This window comes from Phalacrocorax aristotelis, chromosome 2 (assembly GCF_949628215.1).
Source record: "Phalacrocorax aristotelis chromosome 2, bGulAri2.1, whole genome shotgun sequence".
Lineage (NCBI taxonomy): Eukaryota > Metazoa > Chordata > Aves > Suliformes > Phalacrocoracidae > Phalacrocorax > Phalacrocorax aristotelis.
Genome location: NC_134277.1, coordinates 73,811,758 through 73,834,976, shown reverse-complemented (window position 1 = coordinate 73,834,976; position 23,219 = coordinate 73,811,758). Strand labels below are relative to the sequence as shown.

Genomic DNA, 23,219 nt, shown 5'->3' with positions numbered 1-23,219 from the left:
CTGCTCTCCTTCATCTACTTGGGATGCACAGTCAGAACCTCTGCTCACCTGAGTTACTTTTTCAGGAGGGTACATACTTACTCAGGAACATCAATGCTGACATTAAAAGTAGTTGCATGTGTAATACCCTAGCCATAGGGTTTAAAAAAAGCTACCTCCTTCCCTGTTAGCGAGGTTAATGACTGCTCTGCAGGAGGGGAGCAGGGCAATTTCTTTTTTTTTTTCCTTCATTCCTGAGGTTGCAGAGCCAGCATTCCTCTCTCTGCAGAGAGGACAGCAAATGTCAGCTCCATACCTTCATTTGTACCTTGATCAATGAAGCTTTTGGCAGAGAAAACTGTTATGCACAGTAATAAAAGAAGTACAAAACTTCTCCCACTGATGGAAATGGCCAAGGGCAAGTTATTCCCATCTGTAGCCTGGGCTGTGGACGTATCCTTTTATGGTTCTACCAAAGTAACAGTGGTAGCACCACCACCTCCCCCCCCCCAAACCTATAGCTCTGCCATTGCATGGCTGTAGCACACAGTGCACAAGGAAGTGCAGCTGGTGGGTGGAGGTCCAGCCCTCAAGCATCCAGCACTAGTGTCCTTCACCTTCACTCTGAATAGCCAACTGGAGCATCCTGGGAATGGTTGTATTTTTAAAGTCGCAAAACTACTTTCATTAGACTGCTTTCCCATAATCTGCTTCACACTGAGTGCTCCTATGGGATTAATCACGGAAAAGGATACCATGCAGTATAGATGAAAATAAACTAAACTGGGACAATGGAAGGCTGTCCTCTCATTTAGTCGTGATTTTCTGAAAATTACTCTTTGAGATGAAATTCTGTTTGCCTAGTTGAAAATCCAGGATTAATAATTCTGGAAAGCTGACAATTCCATTTCTCCATTTGTATCTCCTACGGGTGTTTTCCTGCATTTAAAACAATTTCCAGATTATTATTGTTTGAGGTGGGAATGAACAAGAGGCCTGTTTATTTTGCATTCAGGTAAATAAAAAGTGACATTCCAGTGTTATAATTTCCATCATTGCAACCAAATATGTTTGGTGTATCTGAATAAACCAGATTCAGATAGTGGTTATTGAGATGCACTAGCAGAAGCTACAACAAAACTTCTTTTACAATGGGATTGCAAATATAGGTGATATGAAACTATATATTTTCTTCATTTTAATAAGAAAAACTCCTAGAATCATAAGCAGACAAGCTGCTTAGCAGACGTGTAAGTATTTGTTTACATACAGACACACACAATTAGTATGAACTGCATTAAACATGATGACAGAATACCATGGCATGAATGTGCTTGTGTCTTTTGTTTCTCACTGCTTCTCTAGAAATTTCAAGATTTTTAACATTTCATCCTCAAGTTTTCAGTAAGTGCTAGAAACTCACGCCTTCCAAAAAAGCAATACGATCCTCCGTGGTCTTAACACTCTCTGGATAGACGCTGGTAGATTCAGCAGCCTGTTGGTGAAGCTAACTACGTCAGGGATGCAAAAAAACCACCTATGCCATACTAATGGAATTAGGACACAGCTTCCTACCATCCCTCCAATCCTTTCCCACCATCAACAGCCTGGTGAGGGCACTTGGACTCTGCCTTCCCACTGATCCCTAGAAGCAATGCATGAGACATGGAAGACACATGCCTGTGGCTAGACTGTACCCTGCATGATATTTTGGGGATGCCATAGATCCTACGCAGCAGCTGAACAGAGACGCTGTGCTTGTGCTCATCTGTGCGATGCCAGGAGGCCTCCCACAGCTGCAGCTAGCATGTCGCCACTCCATGCCAATTCCCTCACCTGACCATGCAGGGCACAATCCAGCTCGTGACCTTAATCATGCACTGGCATGGGGAGGGCAGAATTTGACTAGGTCATTTTCACCTTGGCCCTTTCCATGCTCTGTCCTGTACTGTGATGCTGCCTCTACCAGAGTAATCTGTGGGCATGCATTTATGCATATTGTGTGCGTGTATATTCTTGCCCACACTATGCTTTAGAAATGACAGAATTCTGCAAAGAAAGGAAGTGACAGCCCTGGGAGCTGGGAAAAAAAGCATTCACGGTCAGGTGAACCTCTCTCTTTTCTGTGTCATTTTAAGAGAGTCAGACTTCACTCCACAGACCCACTGTAATTTAAACCCAGTCCCATTGTAAGAGGAATAAAACCAAAGCAAAGCTGACCCTGTTGGATGGAGCCCAGCCTGCCTAGAACTACTTGGACACCTCTCATTAGCCACAAATGCCAGGTTGTGCTTCCCATGCTCAGCCGGAGGTGCTGGATTTTGGCTCTCTTCCCTTAGCATGCACCAAGCCTGACCTAAGTGCAGCTTCACGGGACCAGACTGAACCTTCAAAGTCTGGCTCTGCTGCGCTCAGCTCCATTTCCATGCAAACCTTCTGCATTAAGGCAACCTTCCAACACATACTCCAAGCAATTAGAAGATTTCCTACCTGCTGTAAGGAGCCTTATTGTGAGTGCATATCACAACATAGCTTTTTACATGTTATTCCACACCTGGATTGCTGCCTTTGTTGCAGGGGGCTGAGCTACAGCCCCTGTGGGAGCTATGAACGGTGCATTTGCAAGCAGAATGTAGGTTTCTGTGCTATTTCTGAAGCTCTGCAATTCACTTCCTGCCTCGCACGCGGACTGGGGTTTTGCTTAGATGCAAAGCTCAGATTGAGCTGTCAGTCACAATATACTTCTCTTTTTCCCATTTTAGAAATGGGATTTATATCTGTAAAGGATGCACTCAGCTGAAAACCCTGTAGCCTTAACTCCATTGGCTCTAGAGCAAAATATGTGATGGAATTAAGTCTGCGCTATAAAGCAAGCCTAACTTATGTCCAAACCGCAGCCTTGCTGAAGTACAAACAGTAGTCTCCTTCAGCTGTACTGGACTTGGAATTGAATTCTCACAGGGCTTGATAAGAAGTTGTCCAAGTAAAAACAAACTGATTTTTTTAACAGCGTATTTCGTAGCAATTTCAATGATTCCTGCTGACAGTTTAGTTTTAAGGACAAAATTCTCGGACACTAACTCATGACCCAATTCTGAAGGCAAATAGTTTTCCCCATACATCCCTCAGCAATTTTGGAGAGAAAGGATGCTAAAAGAAGGCCATTGTAAACACAAAAGAGACAAAACCTGTTGGCCAGATATTCAAAGCAGATAAACTCAAGTTAGTAATAAATACAGATTTTCAGCAGCAGTTTTTGCAAACCCATAGAGGGGAGCTTAGCAGATCCAAAGTCAAGGTAGGTAAGAAGTTGGACAGCTTTAACAAGTTACTGCCTTAACACACACCACCTGCTCACCTCCACCCCATGTGAAATGAAGACAGAGGGTAACTCATGGGTAAAACCACACTGAATGCCTTAAATTCTGACTTCATTCCTTCCTCCTTTCCCACTGCCAAAAGGTATTAAATGTTAATGCATCTTTAGTTAAATCAGTATAATAAAAGACACTGAGAGCACTCAATTTTATTGGGGCAAAAGACAAAAAAAAAGAAAAAGCAAGATCAGGATATTCACTGTCTCACCTTTCTCCAGAGCTTAATTTTGAATCAGCTTTGCGGCTTGGCTAATTATCCTACACACTGATATTTTAAAATGTCGATTAATTTTTCCAGCTTCTCAGAGCACAGGCTTAATTCTAGTAATTGCAGCTGCTCATTACTATAGCTTGTTAATGCTTATTTAAACTTTGAGGCCCCAACTTAATGCCTCCATCTCTGGATACCTTTAAGGAGAAGTTAGACACATATCTGTCAGGGATGATGTTGATATAGTTGCACTTGCCTTCAGAAGGAAAGATGGCTTAACAATCTCTTAAGGTCCTACTGAAGGCTAATTTCCCATGACAGAGTCAAATCATAACACAACCTAATTGCACTATTTCATGAGAAAGTTATCCCACCCAGTGGCTTCCCCCCCCTCCCCCGCTCCTGCATCTCTTCTGTTTCTGTTTTAATAAATCCTTTTTCTCTTTAGTGTAGTTTGGCCATAAGAAAAGCAGGAAGCATATCTTTGAGAAGCTACCCCTAGGCCAGACAGACAACTTTCAGGTGACAGATAGGGAACCAGGGAACCATCAGCACTATCTTTCTATTCTACTGTCTGTTGTATGTGACATAGGACTAGGATATTTGATACTGGGAGGAGAGGGGTAAAACAAAGTCTCTCACCAGGGTTTCACAGACACAGGCTCTGGGTCTCTCCACCAGCAGAGCACTCAGCAGTACAAGTTTGATCAGGACTGGATCTGGGCAGAAGGCAAAATTTCTATCAAGTTAGTCATAGTACCTGAGATACAGGTAATATCTGCTTTGGTGCAAAATTTGTCATTGCCATTTCCAACCTCAGACAGCCGTTGGACATTTGAACCTGTTGTAGTTTAACCCCAGCCAACTCGCTCACTCCCCCTTGGTGGGCTGGGGAGAGAATCAGATGGGTAAAAGTGAAGAAACTCATGGATTGTGATAAAGGCAGTTCAGTAAGTAAAACAAAAGCCATGCACACCAGCAAAGCAAACCAAGGAATTCATTCACTCCTTCCCATCGTCAGGCGGGTGTTCGGCCATCTTGAAGAAAGCAGGGCTCCATCACGTGTAATTGTTACTTGGGAAGACAAATGCCATCACTCCTAATGTCCCCTCTTCCTTCTTCTTCCCCCAGATTCGTACACTGGGCATGACATCATATGGTGTGGAATATCCCTTTGGGCAGTTGGGGTCAGCTGTCCCAGCCATGTCCCCTCCCAGCTTCTTGTGCACCCCCAGCCTGCTCGCTGGTGGGGTGGGGTGAGAGGCAGAAAAGGTCCTGACTCTGTGTCAGCACTGCTCAGCAGTACCTAAAACATCTCTGTATTATCAACACTGTTTCCAGCACAAATCCAAAACATAGCCCCATGCTAGCTGCTGTGAAGAAAATTAACTCTATCCCAGCCAAAACCACCACAGATCCATACCTGGAGACACCTGAATGATACACAAGGCACCAGTGCTCTATACAGTCTGGCCACTATCTCTATAAAACACCCCTGTGGACCTTCCTGTTGGGTTTGTTTTACTGTCAGAGTCTGGTCTAAAAAGAAATTAGTGCCTTGGCCCCTCTGGCATTTCTGACAGACTTTTTGAGGCATGTCCTATAACTATTATGAAGCAGTTCACAACCTACATGTGCATATTTTTGAAGTGTAAAATGTTCCAGAAATTCCTGATGTATTCTCCACAATTTCTACCTTCTGTGCTGCTTTTCTTCTGTTTTTTCTTATTTCTGTTCTCTCACCACCTCAGTAAAGGTCACAAGTCATTATATTGTTCCATTTGATGGATCAAATCCCTCTAGAATAATCTCTGCAATGGCACACAGATCTGCAGACATATTTTTCTGGAAAAAGTTAAAAAATATTTGGATATTGTTCAGTATCTTATAACATTTTGCTCATCTTACATCGCCTCTACAGTGAAGCTTTATGTTTTTCATTTCAACACAAAGATTTCTTTTATGCCTGAGATGTAAATTAGCGGTGGGCAAAGCAATTACAAAAAGAGAAAAGGAGAGGGGCTGAACATTTCACCTTCCATCAGAAAACAATGAACACACGGTGAGCTATGGAGGACGCGTGCCCCCAGCCGAAGCCCTCTCCATCTTCCCACCACTCAGTCCTGTGACTTGGTGCAGACCCAGGCCTACCCACACCACGTACAACTCCTGTTCAAGTGCTGTGGTTTTGGAGAGATTTTGGAGACCAGCACAGAAGCTTTAAACCTCTCCCCCTCAAACTCCCATGCTCAAACCCAGCCTTCCCTTTTGCTTCTTTGCCAAAAACATCTGACAGGACTTCAGTGGCACCCTTCTACAGATGCTGTTTCCTGAGCTGGGGCTGTAGAATATGGCAGGCCATAGTAGCAGGCAACTGAAGCCCTTTAAGCACCTATGTTTGTCCCCAGAAAGGAGTACAGGGATGAGGGGGTGAGGAGAGACGAGATGAGTTCTGGCAGCACTTGGCCTGAGCAGACTTACCAGAGTTTTTGGCAAACACAGAGTAAACTGGAAGGAGACACTTGGTTTGTAGCCTGCTGGCCAGCAGTAGGAGAAGGAGCAGAAGACTAAGGAAGGAGTTTCCCAGCTGCAGAGAAGAATGAGTGTGCTGCATTATCAAAAGCAGATGGATGTCGGGGAACCATCTGGACCTCTTTCTGTGGTTTGCAGCTGATCTCCAAATACTTAGTGGAACACTGCTCCCCATGGGTGAAAATGCCTGCTCATCCTTACAGGAGAAACAGTAACACACAATTAGAAGTAAGTTTTGTAATACTGTATTGTTTACAAATATGCTGGCTGGGAAAGGATGAAAGTTGGTTCTGTTTTTAAATGATTTTGGGTTATATTTCATTCTGTAAAATTAACCGTGGTAAACCTCACTGTATCTGACAGCCAGATATAACAAATTCAAAACCTTAATGTCTGCCTCTAAAATCAAATAAAATGAAAGTAATCCTCTGGTTTCAGTTCTCTCCTTTAAAATCCTCTGATTCCTTAGATAAAAAGAAGTGTCTGATCCTCCATCATTGGCTGTATACATCCAAGGGACAGTACTGAAGACTATGGCGTTTGTCCAAATGCATATAACCAGCAGCAAAATCTGGCTGGGTCACTTCAGGAAGAGATTTCCTAGTGGTACGTCTGTGCTGTGACCTGCTAAGGGGAACAGCAAATCTCTCTACACTTTTTTGGTACAGCACACCCATTACACAAGGCCATACATGTTATGATGCTGTGCTAAAACTATGCACTACAGACAATGTGTCAGAGATAGTAAAGAGATAGCAGAGAATAACATTTTCCATTTTCTGATCCTCTGGCAGATGCCACTGTCATCACTGAGCTTCTCTTACCCAAGGAGGGGACCTACAACCAATACATTGCTGCCCTCTCAGAAAGGAGTCCTTCAGAGCAGAGCATGTCAGGAGCCAGCCTATCCTAAACTCTCCTGCCACCCTTCTAACAACCTAGTTTCTTAAATGGTAAGGTTTTACTCTCAATGTGCTTTATGCCCAGTCTCCCCTGCAAAGGCATGATGCTGTCTACAAACATAATTTCATCAAGCATTTTTCCATCTATGTGGAGGAAACACAAGGCACAGTCCCTTAAGGAGTTCATTTTGGATCTGATGAGAAATATCAATGATGCCACACTAATACACAGTCCTCAGAGTCTTTTGTAAGACCCGTGGTGTTGCCAGAACATTGCCTGGTTTACGTTAAACCAACAATCTTTTTAGTTTCTTGGGTACCACATCATTCTTCTGTTTTAGAATATTCTGTGATTTGTCTGGATAGAGTTTTTATGCAAGCACATGTCCTTGTCTCTTGGCTTTGTTCCAGCCTGAGGTGTTACGTTTTTCCTAGCATAGCACTGGTCGCACTACAAATAGACCTCACATTTCCCACCCTTAAGGCTGCAGTATTTGAATGCTGTTTGAAGTCATCATGTCTATAACCCTGTCCCTCCAAGGATCTGATGAAGGGTGCTAACGTATACAAAATTTTTTAAACTGTACTCCAGTTAGGAAAAAAACAGGCACTACCTGGGAAGTATCGTTTTTGTGAATTGGATTTATAACATTTAAAGAACCAACAAGTGGACTGGTAATGTGATGCATCTACAGATTCTGATGCTAACTTCTCATGAGGTGGAGTACTTTCACTGAGTGCTGAAAACTGAACCTGGTCATAGAAGAGTTAATTTTATTCCAGCCTGGCCAAATATAAACTTTTGTCAAGCAAGGAGTTACTGTATTTGTTAAAGATGTAAAGGAAACCTGTGTTTTCCCAGAAGCTGCAGCAGATAACCTAATGGTGAGTTTCAGCCTAACACCTAATGAAGAATTTGGCCTGTACTATAAAGGCAAGAGTAGTCTGGATGCTATGCTATAGGCCCACAGCAGAGACTGCCATTTAGCAATGCAGTTCTGGGAACTGCAAAGTCACATGCCCAGGTAGGTTGGCTCTTGATTCCTTCCAAGCATTCAAAAAAATTGGGGGTTTCAATTACAACCCTCTACAATGAAAAAAAAAAGTACATCAAGTACATTCAGACTGAGATGCAATTTGTTTCAATAGGGAACAGAATTCAGTATGGATCACCTGCAGATAAAACCTAACTGCTCTTAATAGCATCCTGCAAAGCTGCTAAGGACCTATACACGGACAGCAGGATCGATATAAGCTAAACTTACATTCCATGGCTGGAATCAGAGCCACTTCATACAGACAAAATAATAAAACAGCAAAAGAACAATGAGACACTCTGGCACATGTGTACATTTTCTAAAACCACACATAATGAAGGCTTTAGCAATGCAGAACTCAACTTCCCAGCTCAAAGTTTTATTGGCCATTATCTTGCTGGATTTGGAGCAACGACTCTGAATGCAGTAAAAGACATCCATTTTTCACAAAGATTCCCCACGTAACTGACAAATTTATTATTGTTATAAAAAAGGACACAATTTTGAAATCTTCAGAGTGCCTGACTTGTAATGGTGCCAAATATGTTTCTCTTTTCATTAGCATTCAGGGATCACTATGTCCAAACCACCCTCATCTACTTTTTCCACTCACATAGATGCAGCTGATGTTGGATCACCAGCCATCTTGGTTCTTGTCCAAGGTAATAACTTCAGACTACAGCAATCAGATATACTGAGAGACTGTTTCTTAATTAGAATGCAAACTGCTAGATGTCCCCAACATAGCCTCCCACTGGCCTATGCCAGTATGGTATGAACTCTGTGAAAATCTTGGCTACCCCACCTCCCTGCTTGAGAACTATAGACATTTCTCTCAGTTTGTAGAATGGTTGCAAAAGTAGATATTCAGAAATTCAAAAACTGATCAAAGAACTCACAAGAGCTACCTAAACTTCTCAAATGCATGTATTCTTCAACAGGCTTTGCATATCTTCCACCTCCAAGGAAAGAAAGTGAACGAAACTGCAGCACAACGTGTTTCAAGTGGTAACTGCCTGAAGAGGTCACAGGCAAAATAAAAGGACAGAAATTAACAGGGCATCAAGGTACTTGGTTAGCCAAATTTTGCTTCTCCCAGGGAGGAGTACTGTCCTTCCTTCATATATTGCAACCTTTGTGAAAAGAGTGGGAACTTGAAGCCAGAGACCTCCTGCTTTCTTCTGGGGCTGCTCAGCTCTTTGGACATCAGCCCAATGACCCAGATCTCAACACCACATTATTCTGAAAATGTCTTTGATATCTTGTCTCTTTCTTTCATCAAGTCACTTTGGGGGCCTGATACAAGATATAAATGTGGTTCCCCTCAGCTGGACATGCCTAAACTTCTCTGCTGGAAGAAGGCTTCTTCAGGAAAGAAAAACAAAGAAAAACCCACCCTTTTACTTCCCTGACTTCACTGGACACTGCCTCACCCTGCCATCTCATCCTGTCCAGCACAAACCTCTGTCTCCTCTTTGCCCACCATTCTCCTTTCTCTTACAGACCCATCCTGGAGCTCACCACAGCCAGTGACAGAGGGAATGAAATGTGGTGGCCATTCATATCATCCTTGGCTAGCCCCTTGAATAACTCTTGCTCCAGGGATACCCCTGTCCTCTGGGATAGCCAGGTTTCAGCAGGCAATGGTATCACAGTGAGTGCCATTAACCCAGTCACATCTACACATCGCATTTTACTTACAGAGTCTGCAGTAAGGATCTGCTGTCTTTATTTCCACTTAGCTTTTTCTCACCTGCCTTCACTGTAGCCCTCACTCCTTTTTTTCTTTCTTTGTCATACTCAGACCTAGACCAAGTGAGCGAGGGTTGGATACTTCTCTCACCACAACCAGCCAGGCATAGCCTAAATCAGTTGTCTGTGCTTTCTCTGCAGTAAATAGAGTCAGCTCCAGAGAGCTGTTCATCCCACTGTATTCAGGTACACCAGAGAGGGGGAATGCATCACCTTATAGAGAGCAAGAGGTCAGGCAGCAAGCTCTAAGATGAAAAGCTGAACATTCAGGTGGCTATGGTTCAGCAGTGCCACCCTTACAGCATAAATAATAAAGATCTGAAAGACAGAGACTGACTGACTGATGAAGAGCTTCACTTCTCTGGAAGCCCAGATTTCCTCTCGTTTCCATTATCACTTTCAAGTTGGGGGTGGGGATGGTGATTTCTGGTGCCCCCAGGAGGTTGTGAGGACCATAAGGGCATATTCAGCACTGGTCTGTGGGGCTGACATCAGTTCTGTGCAACATCATGCTAGTGTTAGGTTATCATTTGGGTCAACAGCTACAAATGTTTCTTTCAAATTTCTTTTCAGACTGCATCAAGGTTAAGCCTAGTTCTCCAGGATCCACATCAGCCTCCACTTAAGGCAAGGAAAAAAAAGGAAATGGTTCCTTTGAAACTACTAACGATTGAAGCCTTTTAATTCTTTTCCTGCTTGCCATTAATTTCTGCCCCCGTGAGCCTCAAAGCTTGCTGCTTCATCTTCTAAGCTTCAGAAGCCTTGTTTTACTCAAGGACACCTTGGATTTATGAACATTTCTTTTTTTGTTCATCATGCCCTTCCAATTTTTTTTCAGAATCAGGAAGTCATTACAGCACCAGTTGATTCTCTCTCCTTGGCAAGTGAACCTTGAGTTTGGAAAGTGTTTTCTGTATGCAGGGAATCCTTTCTTGATAATTTTCCAATTAATACAGAATGCCTATTATAACAAATACATCTCTATATATTCTTATAAAACCATAATGTTAATAAAAAGAGATAAATCTAGATTTATCCTCAATTTCCCCACCTCAAACTTCAAGCAACCAAAAAAGTTTTTTATATTATATTCATTCAATGAAAAGATTGTCATCTCTGTAAATCAACAAATTCACCTTTTCTCAAGCCTGCTTCTCCTTAATAGTCTCATATATACTTTCCTTCTTGCCTCAAATCTTCTCTCTCTGCTCATTATCATTAGGAGTCCTATTCCTACTAGGCCTGTAAATGGGAATCTTGAAGACTTTACTGATGTCCACATCTATAGTCTCTTTTTTCCTTTATGTCCTTCTGAGTCCAACCTAAGCAATGCACAGTCAAGTCAGAGCCTGCGTATCTTTATTGTCAGCGAGTCCTACTTATAAACACAAAAGAATTCAATCTCCTTTCCTGATTTCACAATACTATTTAATATGGTATTCCTTCAGTTTAGGATATATCCTGATAATAGAGTTAAAAGTTATTTCAGGTCTCTTAATTCCCCTTGCCAATTTGTACAGCTTTTCAGGCTGATATTGTCCAAAATGCTGTTCAAAATATTTTTCCCTGGTTGTTGTGACAAACCCCAAATAAATCAATAAATTCCTAGCCTGCTGAGCAAACATCAAAAAAAGTCTGTATGACATACTACCAAAATATGTTGTCAGACTATCCATACTGGCAGGGAAAAAGTAAGTACTGAAATAACAAACCAATGCTACTCTAAGCTACCACACATGGTTGTTGGTAAAATAATGCTATCACTCATAAAGTGAGCAAAAGAAAGGCGACCCTCATGCACCTCATTGATGTGCTCTGGAAGGCAACAGTAAAGCAAAAGGCAGAGCCTGGCCATGTGCATGAGAACAATGGGATCCCACTTGACCTAGAAGAGTGAGTATTTCCTACTGGAGTGCTGCACGTGATCTACTGGGAAGGAAAGACAGGGAGGGGATTTCTAGTGAGTGATCCCTGTGTTTACTAGAAGACTTGAAGAAGGAGCAGCCTTCAGCAAACTCCTAATGTTGCCAGTGGTGGGAGGGAGAGTCTATCTAAGATGACTCTGTTAGGAAGGGGGGAAAAAGAAAAAGAAGATAAACTAAGAAATTTAGAAATTTGCAGTTTATCCCTGGCTTAAAATCCCACCTTGCAAATTGCATCAGATCACAAGCCCAAACCTGCTTCCAGGGAAGTCAGTGACAGCCAAGGATCAGGGTCCATTCCAGTTAAGTATTTCATATCCTTACAAGGGATATTTGGATATCAGTGAATATATACATTTCCAGTTCCTTTCAGCACACAAATACCTGTGTGCTGTTAGAGTATAAATATTTTAAAACTGTTGATTCTTACATTTATGGTCTTCAGAAGCTAAAATATAACAATCATTACCTGCACTCACTTCGTTTATTTAAAATCTCATCTGCTTGTCTACACAACACAGGTTCTCACATGGATGAAGCCAGAGACACTCTTTGTACATTCCTGTGCTGCTCCTCAGAGCTCTGAGGAGAGCAAAGCACAAGATGAGCAGCAGTCTAGGACTGAGAGCCTGTTCTGGTCTTCCTGCTACACCAAGGTGCAGCAAGGCAGTGCAATCTGTGTGAAAGATCCTCATAATGACAAAAGCAGCAAAGGGAGACAAAAATCAGGAAGAGAACTGGAGTCCTTTGGCTATTCTTGCAGCAGAGTCTATTTCAGAAGCACAGGCAGAAGCCCAGCCTGAGGTTTAGCTAGGAAGGTCACAGGCAAACATTTGCCAGTTCGTGACATCTGCTTGCAGAACATCCTCTGGAAACTACAAAACTGCTCTTCACGGTGAAAAAACACAAAAACTGTCAAGACTTACATTCCTGAGAACCTTCCAATCACTTCAGTGACACTGACTGGGGCTTTAGGAAGCAATAGTCCTCAGTTTTTTCTGCGGTGAGATTCTCTTCAGTGGTACCTTCCCAGCAAAAGAGAACCCCACTGCATCCTTTCTTGTAGCACAATGCTGAGGGCTGCAGGGTCACCATTGGATCAGGCTGGTAGTGGTCCCTGAGACCAAGAACATCAGACAAATCTTCTTGCAAATAGGTTTATGATGTCTGATCCTGTTCGTCACCAGGAGTGCAACCCATTAGGTACAACCCATTAGGAAGGGCACCCCAAACAATTTCCAGCAAAGCTTTTAAGCTGCCTCCCCAATTTATATGCACATTCCAAATATATTACTGGAAGAACTAAGCTAAGCAAGTTTTTTAAGAGTATCACCTCTGTTTTACTGGTATGATTTCTACAACATGCTGCTTGTCGTACCAATTCTACCGATCTTATAAGCAGCAAGAGGAAGATAAAAGAAATATCACCAAAAAATGAACTAAACCAGGTTTTCATTTCAGAAAATTTCTTCTAGTGTGAAGCAAAAGCTGTACAGCATGTTGTAGTGCTGGTAATCTCTACTCCTCAGCAGTATTACACTTACATTCCTAGCTTTTGCTCTATATAGTCGGGGATTTTTCAGAGACCTAGCAGGTTTCAGACTGAGTAGAAATTCGGTATTTAATGCTGCAGGATAAATGCACATAATTACACAGCTCTGTGTTTTAGTATATTAGTATTCTTAACACCTATGGAATACAATAATTTCTGTGTCACCATGTAGAATAACTCTTTTAATCTGGAATTAAAATACATTCAACTCAAGGGCAAAACAACACTGTTGTTTGACTATGCGTAATTGTAGGTCAAGAAGTGAAGAAGAATATCACATTCAATTAATGCTTCTTACAGCCTGAAAACTGCAGAATGGAATTTAGTCACTTAGCTACAGGGAACACTAATATTCTTATGAAAAGGAGGTGGGAAATTTCCTCATTACAAATATAGCTAATTAGGAGACGAACTTTCCATCACGCAATAAATTACAAGATACCAACACCTAGATTTTATTCAAGACAAAAAAAATCAAACCAAACCAGACCTTTAAAAACAACTTTTCAAAGTCAAAACTTCCAAATGTTTCATGAAACAGAATCCTTTATAAATATTTAATTTGAATGCTTTTCAGAAAGCCTGAAAGGACTGTTTGGATAAAATCATTATCTTTTTGACTTTTACGTAAATGAATGGACTATAATGTATCTGAAATGAAAATTACAATAAAGCCCATATAGATTTCTGTTAAACATTTCAATTTGTCATTTCAATTTGCTGAACACTGCAACAGAAAGTTTTCCACCAGGTAGATGGACAAGGAGGCATCAGGAAAAGAGATTCTCTGTAACACAATTTGGATCATTATTTTATGGAAAAAAGTATTATGAACTTAGAAATAGCAGTCAGACAAACACTCTTCACCAAAAGGCAGTGAAAACTAGGTCACATGTTTGTGCCCTTCAAAAGTTCCTTACTCTCTTTCCCTACTTCTGTCTCCTCCCAAATATTCTTTGAGGGGGTGAGGACGTGCAGGAAGGTTACAGCTTTCCTAACAAGCTAGGGTCAAGCCAGAGTCCACATAGTTTATGAGAGCTGAGACTCACAGGCCAAAAAAGGCTGCACAACAAATAAATGCTGGACACCTCGTCTTACCCTCTCCTGGAGCTCTTGTTCCAAGTCACAACATCAATATTAAGTCAAAAGTTGTGAGAGACAAATTCACATCAGTTTCAGGGACCTGTAGACAGAAAGGTTGTGGAGGAAATTGCCAACCCCGGAAAAGCAGCAGCCTGTATGAAATTAGATTTAAAAAAGAGAGCACAATGTATTGATCTGAGCTTTGCCAGAATAAAACATTAACCACACCAACCTCACACCAACCACAAGCATTATACTGATAAAAAACCATGAAGACAACAAAGTAGTCTCACAAAACAAGAAAGAAAATAACCCAGGGAGATTTAAAACAGCTTTTGCCCCAAGCATGTTTTCCTAAAATATTTTGCCACAGATAAAAGGGCTTCACTCAAAGAGCTTTACTTCCTTTTCCTGGGCAAATGTTTGTAAATCAGAGGGGAAAATGACCAGTAACAGTCCCTTGCAAATTTACAGGAACCTTTTAGATGTATATTACATGACCCTTGCTACCATGTGAAGGTGATGTCCGTCAGGTTACCTAGGATCAGAACACAATAAATCATAGAGATTTTTAATAACTGAATCTCTCTTGCGGCTTCCCCTGCCCTCTGTCTAGTCATCCATCTCTCTCAGCTTTATAGGATAACACATCCCAGTCCTACAGGTAACTCCAAACAGCAACATTCTATAAATCAACCTACCTGGTAAAGCTTTTCTCCTTTTTGCTCCTCCAGCCCAAGACTCAGGACTCATGAATTCTTCATAATTTCCCCTTCTCCCAGGCTGCCAGAACCAAAGTAAGAGCTCTGTGACAAAGGATATAGAGAATTTTCAGGTTTTCTAGGGAGCAGAATGGACTTAGTTGAAGTCCTGGAAAGTTCTGAGGCTTCTATTTAGTGTCATGAGGTGGTTTAACTTTTTGGGGGGATTTTCTGATCTCCTTTTAACTCTAAAAATTAAATCTTCTAACTAAAGCATTTGTCTTTATGAACAGATAAAAACCCTAGTTGAAGCCACCAAGGAAAAAACACAGAGGACTCAAGAGCTACAAGGTCAGGGAGAGACACTGTTCAGTGGCTTCTCACACAGCCCTTCAGTAGGACTCCAATGCCCAGAAGAGACCTTCAAATATAGCACCCAAGAAGTGGATGGAAGTGTTGCCCAACACAGAGCATTCAGTGAGGGGCAAGGTCAGTGTAGTCAGCAGCAGTGTAGTAGTAAATGGTCTTGAATGGGAGAAGTTTCAGCTTATAGTAAGCCTACGAAGGAATTAAAGGAAGGATGGCAGAGCTTAAACTCACCACTATCAATTGGGGAAACAAGTGATAGAGCAGTGATGGGACTACTGAGGGATGCAGTTTTCTATAGCCCTTTAACCAGACCAAATATTTTGGCTTACATTTTTCTTGAGCCCTCACTTACAGAAGTTCTCAAAGACATTTCTGTGGGAGTTTTTTTTCCCCAAATGAAAGCTGAGTAAGAATTTGCTTAGCCTAACTTGCAATTAAAGGAGCCATGAAACCACAATAGAAGAAACTGCTTTTGGAAGGATTGACAGGAGCATCGATACTGTTACCAAGGTAAGATCATATAAATATAGTTGATGAAAATAAAATATAATTCCAGCTATTGCCATTTCAGTGTGATGTGGTCCAGTATTCCCAGAGGAGAAAAGTCCGTGTGAATTCAATCCAGACGTGATTAACATGTCCCCAGGGTGAGAGATTTGGGGATAATAAATGTATCTCATAAGCAACACACCTTCTCTGACTAGCGCCTCACTGGAAATACAAATTGCATTATATTTAAAAGTAGTTTAAAAAAATAAATATGATCTCGCCTCTAACCTTAAACTAGAAGTCAACTATTTGTCAGACAGATGGAATTTGTTCTAGAGTGCTAAGGAAAACCTTATGATAAGAGAACAATCTCTTTACCACCAATTATTCAGGATTTCTCTCTGCTTTCTCCCTGACACCATGACACCGTAGCATGTCAGGGGGCATGCAGAGACCAGCTTCAGAGCTCAGATCTTTTTTGTCTGGAAGGAGCTGAGTCATCTCATTCAGAGCAAATGATTGCTTCACCAGCACGGGACCAGCAACGATAGTATTGAAAGAGTAACTTCATTTGGTTCAGTTATTAAGGGACTAAATTTGTCTTCTGAGCTGCCTGACTGCTTCTGGAGGAAAATTTTTGCTGGCGTGGTCTTGTACTGACATGAAGAAATCCATGGCCACCTGACACACACAGGATTGTATGAAGTGCTGGGTGCCATCAAATACGATGGAAGGAATCAGGGAGTAGGCTGTTTGTAAGATCAAGCTCTCCATTGCTGTGCATGTCTCCCTAGGTTAGGCTCAAATGAAATTTTCAAGGTGGAAATTCCATTAGAATCCTTCTGCTTTCTGCTTGTTTCTATTGCAAGGCTTATTGCTCAAGGGATCAACAAACCCAGTCAGCAGACCCACTCCAAACCTGCTTAGCTGCAGCAGTAACCATTATGAATCAGCTGAAATTTTCAGTGGAAATTTCTATTGCATTTCCAAAGTCTGTGGAAGAAGCTACAGACACGTATTTATGATGTTCAGATTTGCATTCAAACGATCCAGTTTCACCATCGTGAATTTTCTGCTTATGTCTTCAGATCTGGACTGGGGTTCACACAGATCACCTTTGTTGAAGCCAGGTAGCTAGCCTGCCAGAACCAGAAATGAGAACAGGCTTCAAAGATGACACAACACAACTGAATCTTGACCTTAGGGCAACAAATTTTTCTGGTACAGCCAGAGATTTGTGAAATGAGCAATTACACAAGAGTTCTCGGAAGTCAGAAGAGGTTAAAGGAAAAACACAGAGCTATCTTCCAGAAATACATCAACCCTACACCCTTGCTGGGATGCCAAACAAGAACTTTGACATCAGCTAATATCCTCTTGTGCAGTTGGGCTAAGACTTCTAAATTTCTTCATCACCCACTGAGGGCCTTGCCCTTTAGTATTTGTGGGGAGGAGACTACAGGTAGGTGTGACTGTGCATGTGTGATGAAAGAGGGGGAAAGACGAAGGGGATAATTTCCAAGAAAGTGAGAGATGGTTGGGTTTTTTTTTAACTTGTGATATTTCCTCTTTCAATAATTACAGTTCTCTCTGCTTGTTTTTGTCCTATCAGCAGAGTACTGAAATACCAAATATCATAAATAAATTAGCATTGACATTCTCTTCAAAATGGAGAGGTGATGGTGAATGCGTTGCCCATTATTTCAGTTCTCCCCTTTGAATACTTATTATTCCAAGCTCCATCATCCATTTAGTTTTGAACATTTCTGCTTCTGCATCCCCTCCCAACATGATTTCCTAAGTATCTGCAAAGTACCCTCAGCTGTGGCTCAGACATAAAAAGAAAGCTTGTGTGTAAAGCACAGGAGGCTTGCTCAGGTTTTGGGGTGTCTAAATGGCAACTAAGAATAACAAAATCTGAAGTCACCTACTGTTTTTGCAGCTCATACTCATAATTTTACCAGCTTCTGTCATGACACGCCATCACTGACACAGGCTGAAGACTCCAACTCTATTCCACTGCTGCTTGTACAGAAGTTGTTTGATACCTTTGAACAGGTTGGTCTCCCTCTCTGTGCTTTTCCTATTCCTCCCCAAAGACCCCTGCCTGGGACGTCTACAGGCTACACAACTATTTCTGTCACCAGTTCCATGGTTTTTATGGGATAGTTTCCCGAACCCTACATCAGTGATGTCTAGCAAGCCCTAACAGCTACTGTTCAGGCAAGGATACGTTTGAAGTTTGATTCTCTTCAACTACACTATTTCAGAGCATGCAGAGACAGTACCATATCACAGATCCCCCACATACAACATGGTAGATTAACTGACCTGAGCTACTCTTTTTCTTGGCTTCTAGTCAAACTCTGGTTCTGCTCATTTCAACAATCTTTTGAGCTGCAGCTACCTCAAAAGGCATCTTGCTGGCAGCGAAGTGCTCTCCAGTTTACACCTGAAGTCTGGTTCTCTGTTTCCCATCACAGCCTAAGAAGGGCCTTTGAATCACTCTGTTTCCTCTGGAGGGCTGCAGGCACGCTTGTGATTTTCCAATCACAGGATGTTCTGAAACAGAGAAATTTCAAAAGACACATAGAAATAAGAAAGTGCTGAGGTACAGGTACTCTACAGCAGGGAAAGTGGGAGTATTTCTTTAGGAAACTACTGAAATGTCTCTCTTCACTTCAGGATGAACATGTCATTTAAAATACCATATAATGAGTCCATGTGTATGTCATAAATTCCTTCCCGACCTCCCAGGCGGTGGGTATCTGCTTGCCACTCTGCTACGAGCCACAGATTTTACCCAGATGTCGTTAGCCTGTGGAAGACCCTTTTTCTGTCCCTGATGTTTTGAGATCAAGCCCCAGACAAGGCTATTTCTATAGTGCACGGGGGAAGTGGGTACACAGTTTTGATTTTAAAGAGCCTAATTTAGGATGCTCCATTACCATACTTCTAATGTTGTTGATATCTTGCTATAATTTAGAAGTAAATGCATACAGAACGGATAAAAACACTGTAAAGAAATTAATCCTTCTGGCACTGACATATATAAATACTTTCATACCCTTTACTTGAAAATCAAGCAATTTTTGTTTTTCTAAGAAATGTACAATATTAAGCTTTTCTTCTGAAGCTCAAATAAATACATTACAAATAATAGAATTCCCTGTGGAATTGAAATTTCAGTTCCTAAAAAAACAGGTTTTAGGTTTTGGATCGTTGGTTTGCTTTGTTTTTTAATAAGAACAGGTACTATTTAGATAAGATACTGGATAATAACTAACGTCTGACAAAATAAATTGTTAATATAACAATAGTCAAGCAATTGATGATGACTGTGAGGCCTTTTGAAGGTAACTAAATTTTACATATTAATCTCTAAGCAAAGTAACAGTAAAAACCCAAAGATAACATACTTCCATTTTTATCCCTTCAACTATTCAATTTTTAAGAAATATTGCTAAATTAGTGCTACCCAGTTCTTCAGAATTTGTAAAAAGAAACTTTTGCAAAAAGCTTCCTTTCGTGTTCTCATGAGCAGAACTTAAATTAATCAAGTGAAACACTCCTTTTTACCAGTTCCTATCTGAATAAAGATCCTTTCAGATGGGCATGGTTCCTTCAAATTGGAAAAAAAAAGGTTCAGGCTTATTTTTCCATTTCTCATTTTCATATATATATATATGTACATTTGTATGTTGAAAGCAGAATGAGCAGGGAAAAAGGAAGGAAAAATGGTATTTTAAATAGTTTTTCAAATCCAAAATTAATTTTTTTTAAGAAAGACAGGTAATATTTTGGACTGATTCTCAATATAAATAACCAAAGATACAGAAAGGAAAACTTTTCAAAATAACCTCTTCTCTGTAAAAGAAGAGAAAGCTATAGTCCAACATGTGGCACAAAAGAGCATGAAATCTTTTCACTTCACCCTGTCAAATGCTTTTTCAAATTAATCATAAGATTCCCCATGTAGGCCATCATTGGAAATGGCTCCTTAATGTAAGGTGGGCTATGCCAAATAAACATTCTGCCCTGTAAAAGCAAGAATATAAAAGCCTATGGCACACACAGCGCTCATCTTCAACTGGAACAAACACAGAGAAGTGAGAGGGCTTGGGCATGTGGCACATTAGAACTGAGAGTTTGGGTTGGCATGAAGGAAAGCAGTGGCATGCTATATTAAGAAAGGCATTTTAGGAAAAAGGCCTGGAATCTGCCAAAAACAAGAGTATGAGTTAAGGAAACAAATAGAGTCACCAAGAAAGCTAGCTGGTTGGAAACCAGGTAGCACCCGGTGTGAGAGGTTAAGAGGAGGAACGTGAGGAGGTACAGGGACTTTTTGCTACACTAGCACCAGCAGAACTTAATCCCACATGTCACCTGGCTGATCTTAACCATTTAGATAGGGATTGCATCTGCTCCTGGAAGTATGGTGGCTGCTGAAAGACCAACGCCTTTTGAATCACATAGTGTTAGTAAGAGTTGTGGGAAGCCTGTTGTGGCTGCAAGTGTGGATAGTGTTTCACAGTCACTGCTTGGAACAGACATGTGAAGTGTGCAGAGGTGCCTTTGCTCTGGAGAGGCATAACAGCACCTGTAATATATTTATTGAGTCAGTAATGGGGTGCTGCCCAAGGACATTTGACAAATGGTGCTTAAAAATTAAAGTTTAAGACACAAGTGGTTCCACAGAATTCAAAAAAACCTAAGCCAAGCCAACTCGTTTCACCACCCACTTATTTTCTTTCAGCTTTTAGAGCCAAACAACTTTTCTGCCTGTCTGAGATTTTATAACAATGACTATTGATCAGAAGAGCTGGTGATAGGTGTTTGGGGGTTTTTGTTTTGTTTTGGGTTTGTGGGGTTTTTTTTTCAGCAAACCATCACAGTAATTTTTCTCCAGCTGTGGAACGCTGGGATATTAAGCAATGCAGTCTCACACATTGTGACAGTTGCATCTTTGAAGCCTGTCATTTCTTCACTAAAAGGCCAAGAGATGCAGTTTCTTTACATACAATTATTTCCATCAACACAATATCATTTGGTCAACCAGAGACCCAGCCCTACAAGACTGGCCTTAAAAAGCACCATTTGAATGAATAATCTGGAGGCTTTTACTGACAGATCATAATAATAAATTTACCCAGTGACTATGACTCTAACGGGTATTTAGAAGAGATGTGAGAAAGAGAACTCCAATTTGACCTATTACGTAGGCATATTTTCCTCATGTGGACCTCCAAGTGTCATTACAGCCAGCGCTGTTCAAAAGAGATGTTTGAAGAAGCACTTCAGTGGTCAGCACTGGGGCTTCAGGCTATTATGTTATTGTCAGACTAAGAATTGACCTAGTAGTGCTCTCTAACCTAGTTACAGCTTTCTGAAAAAAACAAAAATGCTCTTGATTATACTTCACACAAGAAGAGGAAATTGAATGGGATATGCTCAGACATTTCGGTTATATTTATTGCGGTTTATCAATTTCATGTTTCTAAATTTGTCTCCTCAGAGAAAATTTCTCCACTTTAAATCTGCTCCTCTCAAAATGATTTATAACCTTCATCTTCAATGATGCCAAGATCTTTAAAAGATCTGAGACTTGAATTAGAAAACAGCCACTGTTGAATCATGGCTATTCCATGGGGCTATGCTGCATGATATTTTTTGAAGATACACTCAGACCTTCCATGGTTTGCATTACTTATAGATATGCTGCCATGGTGGAAAAGAGTTTGAGAAGGACAGTCATTATTATTTTTCTTCAGAGGTGAGTAAATGCTGGGATTGCAAAGGTCTGCTTTGGAATGAGTACAAGGCATTTGCCTCTAACTTGTTCTAAAAGCACTGCAATCCTTCCTCACATCTCTCATGCCCTGGAACTATAACTCGCATTCCAGTTGTGGCCTTCTTTACACAAGCTATTCATATGAGAGATTACCAGAAGTTCTCCAGAACAAGCTCTGTTATTAGAATATACCGAACTGGTCATCAAAAACTACTTCAGATGAAAAATGTCAATTCTGACAAAATCATCATCAAGGTTTCTCATGTGAGATTTCTTGACTTCTAAAGCAGCAGTTACCTGCTAATTTTCAGAGAACTCATGCAAGACACAAAAGAACAGCATAACATGGGTCTCCCTCACTACTTTAGTCCAACAAGCCATTCTTTGTCCGAGGAAGAGGATAAAGGATGCTAGTTTCTCCTTTGCCGCCATGAGAAGTATCACCATTGCAAGTGAACTGAAAAATGGCACTGAAATGAAAAAACACTTTTTCTGACCTGCAATAACATATTTAAATATTCAATCAGTATAAGTACAGATATGACTCAAAGACTGCCAATACAATGAGTTTCTTGGGAAAGGTTAAAGCAAAGACCTTGGAATACCTAGCACAGGCCTCAGGTTTCAAGAAAGTTTCAGACTGAGGAAATTTACATCACTGATTCCTAGTAATTAGACACCTTGAGAATGAGACCTGTGTTTGTCAGTGGTGTGACCTGAAGTAGATCTGGATACAAAAGAAGGGGATCCTGATATACTGAAGGACAGAAATCTCTCTTTTCATGACCTTTGTCATTTAGGCTGCGTTTTAGTAGGCTCCTCTTAAGTCTTTAAGCCATTGGCTGAACTTCGTTCTGGCTCGTGAAGGCCCAAGGGAGACAAAGTGATGTGGTCAGAATCTAGTGGACCCTGGGTATAACATAAAACTCCTTAATTAATCACCTTTTTCCATTCTGCTCATTTCCATCTTCCGTAACTCTTTCTCCTCCATGATTTACTTACTTTAAAGACTTCATGCATATTCAAAGTTCCCTAGCAGCCATGTTTTCCTTTTCTCTCTTCCATATTTACCTCAGCTAATAGTGCCAAAACAGACACCAACAGACAGATGACACTATGGAGAAGCTAGCCGTGAAACTGAGTCAAAAGAGCAAATGCTAAGGTCATCCTCCTGCAGCAAAGAGATTGGCAAGAAATTCTCCCAGATAAAGGCATTTCCTGGCCCTCCATCCACTTTTTGAAGGTATTATCAAAAGGAGCTATAATTCAGCCCTGAAGGTATTGACTCCACTAACTAGGAATCATCACATTTTTACTGTGCTGATAATGTCCTCCATTATGACAGATAAAAAATAATTTGCCTCTGCTGTATTTCAGCATTATGCTATTTTTGGTAAGTAGGCTGGATAACCAAAATGGGATTTTGAGCAGGACTTGAGGCTTACCATAACAGAGAGAATTAGAAGACAGTATATATTTCATAAAGGAAAATCTGTCTCTTCATACACCTATCATATCAATA

The 23,219-nt window shown here is 41.0% G+C and overlaps 1 long non-coding RNA gene across 1 annotated transcript in view; it reads right to left on the bottom strand.

Annotated features, from left to right (window-relative positions):
- Window positions 1-23,219, bottom strand: part of LOC142053035 (uncharacterized) — a 54,174-nt gene that overhangs the window by 7,865 nt on the left and 23,090 nt on the right. The window contains exons 2-4 of the long non-coding RNA XR_012659060.1: window positions 18,238-18,468; window positions 15,049-15,153; window positions 14,363-14,499 (exon numbers count right to left, since the gene is read on the bottom strand). This is a non-coding gene — a long non-coding RNA (uncharacterized LOC142053035). The remainder of the gene's footprint in view (window positions 1-14,362; window positions 14,500-15,048; window positions 15,154-18,237; window positions 18,469-23,219) is intronic.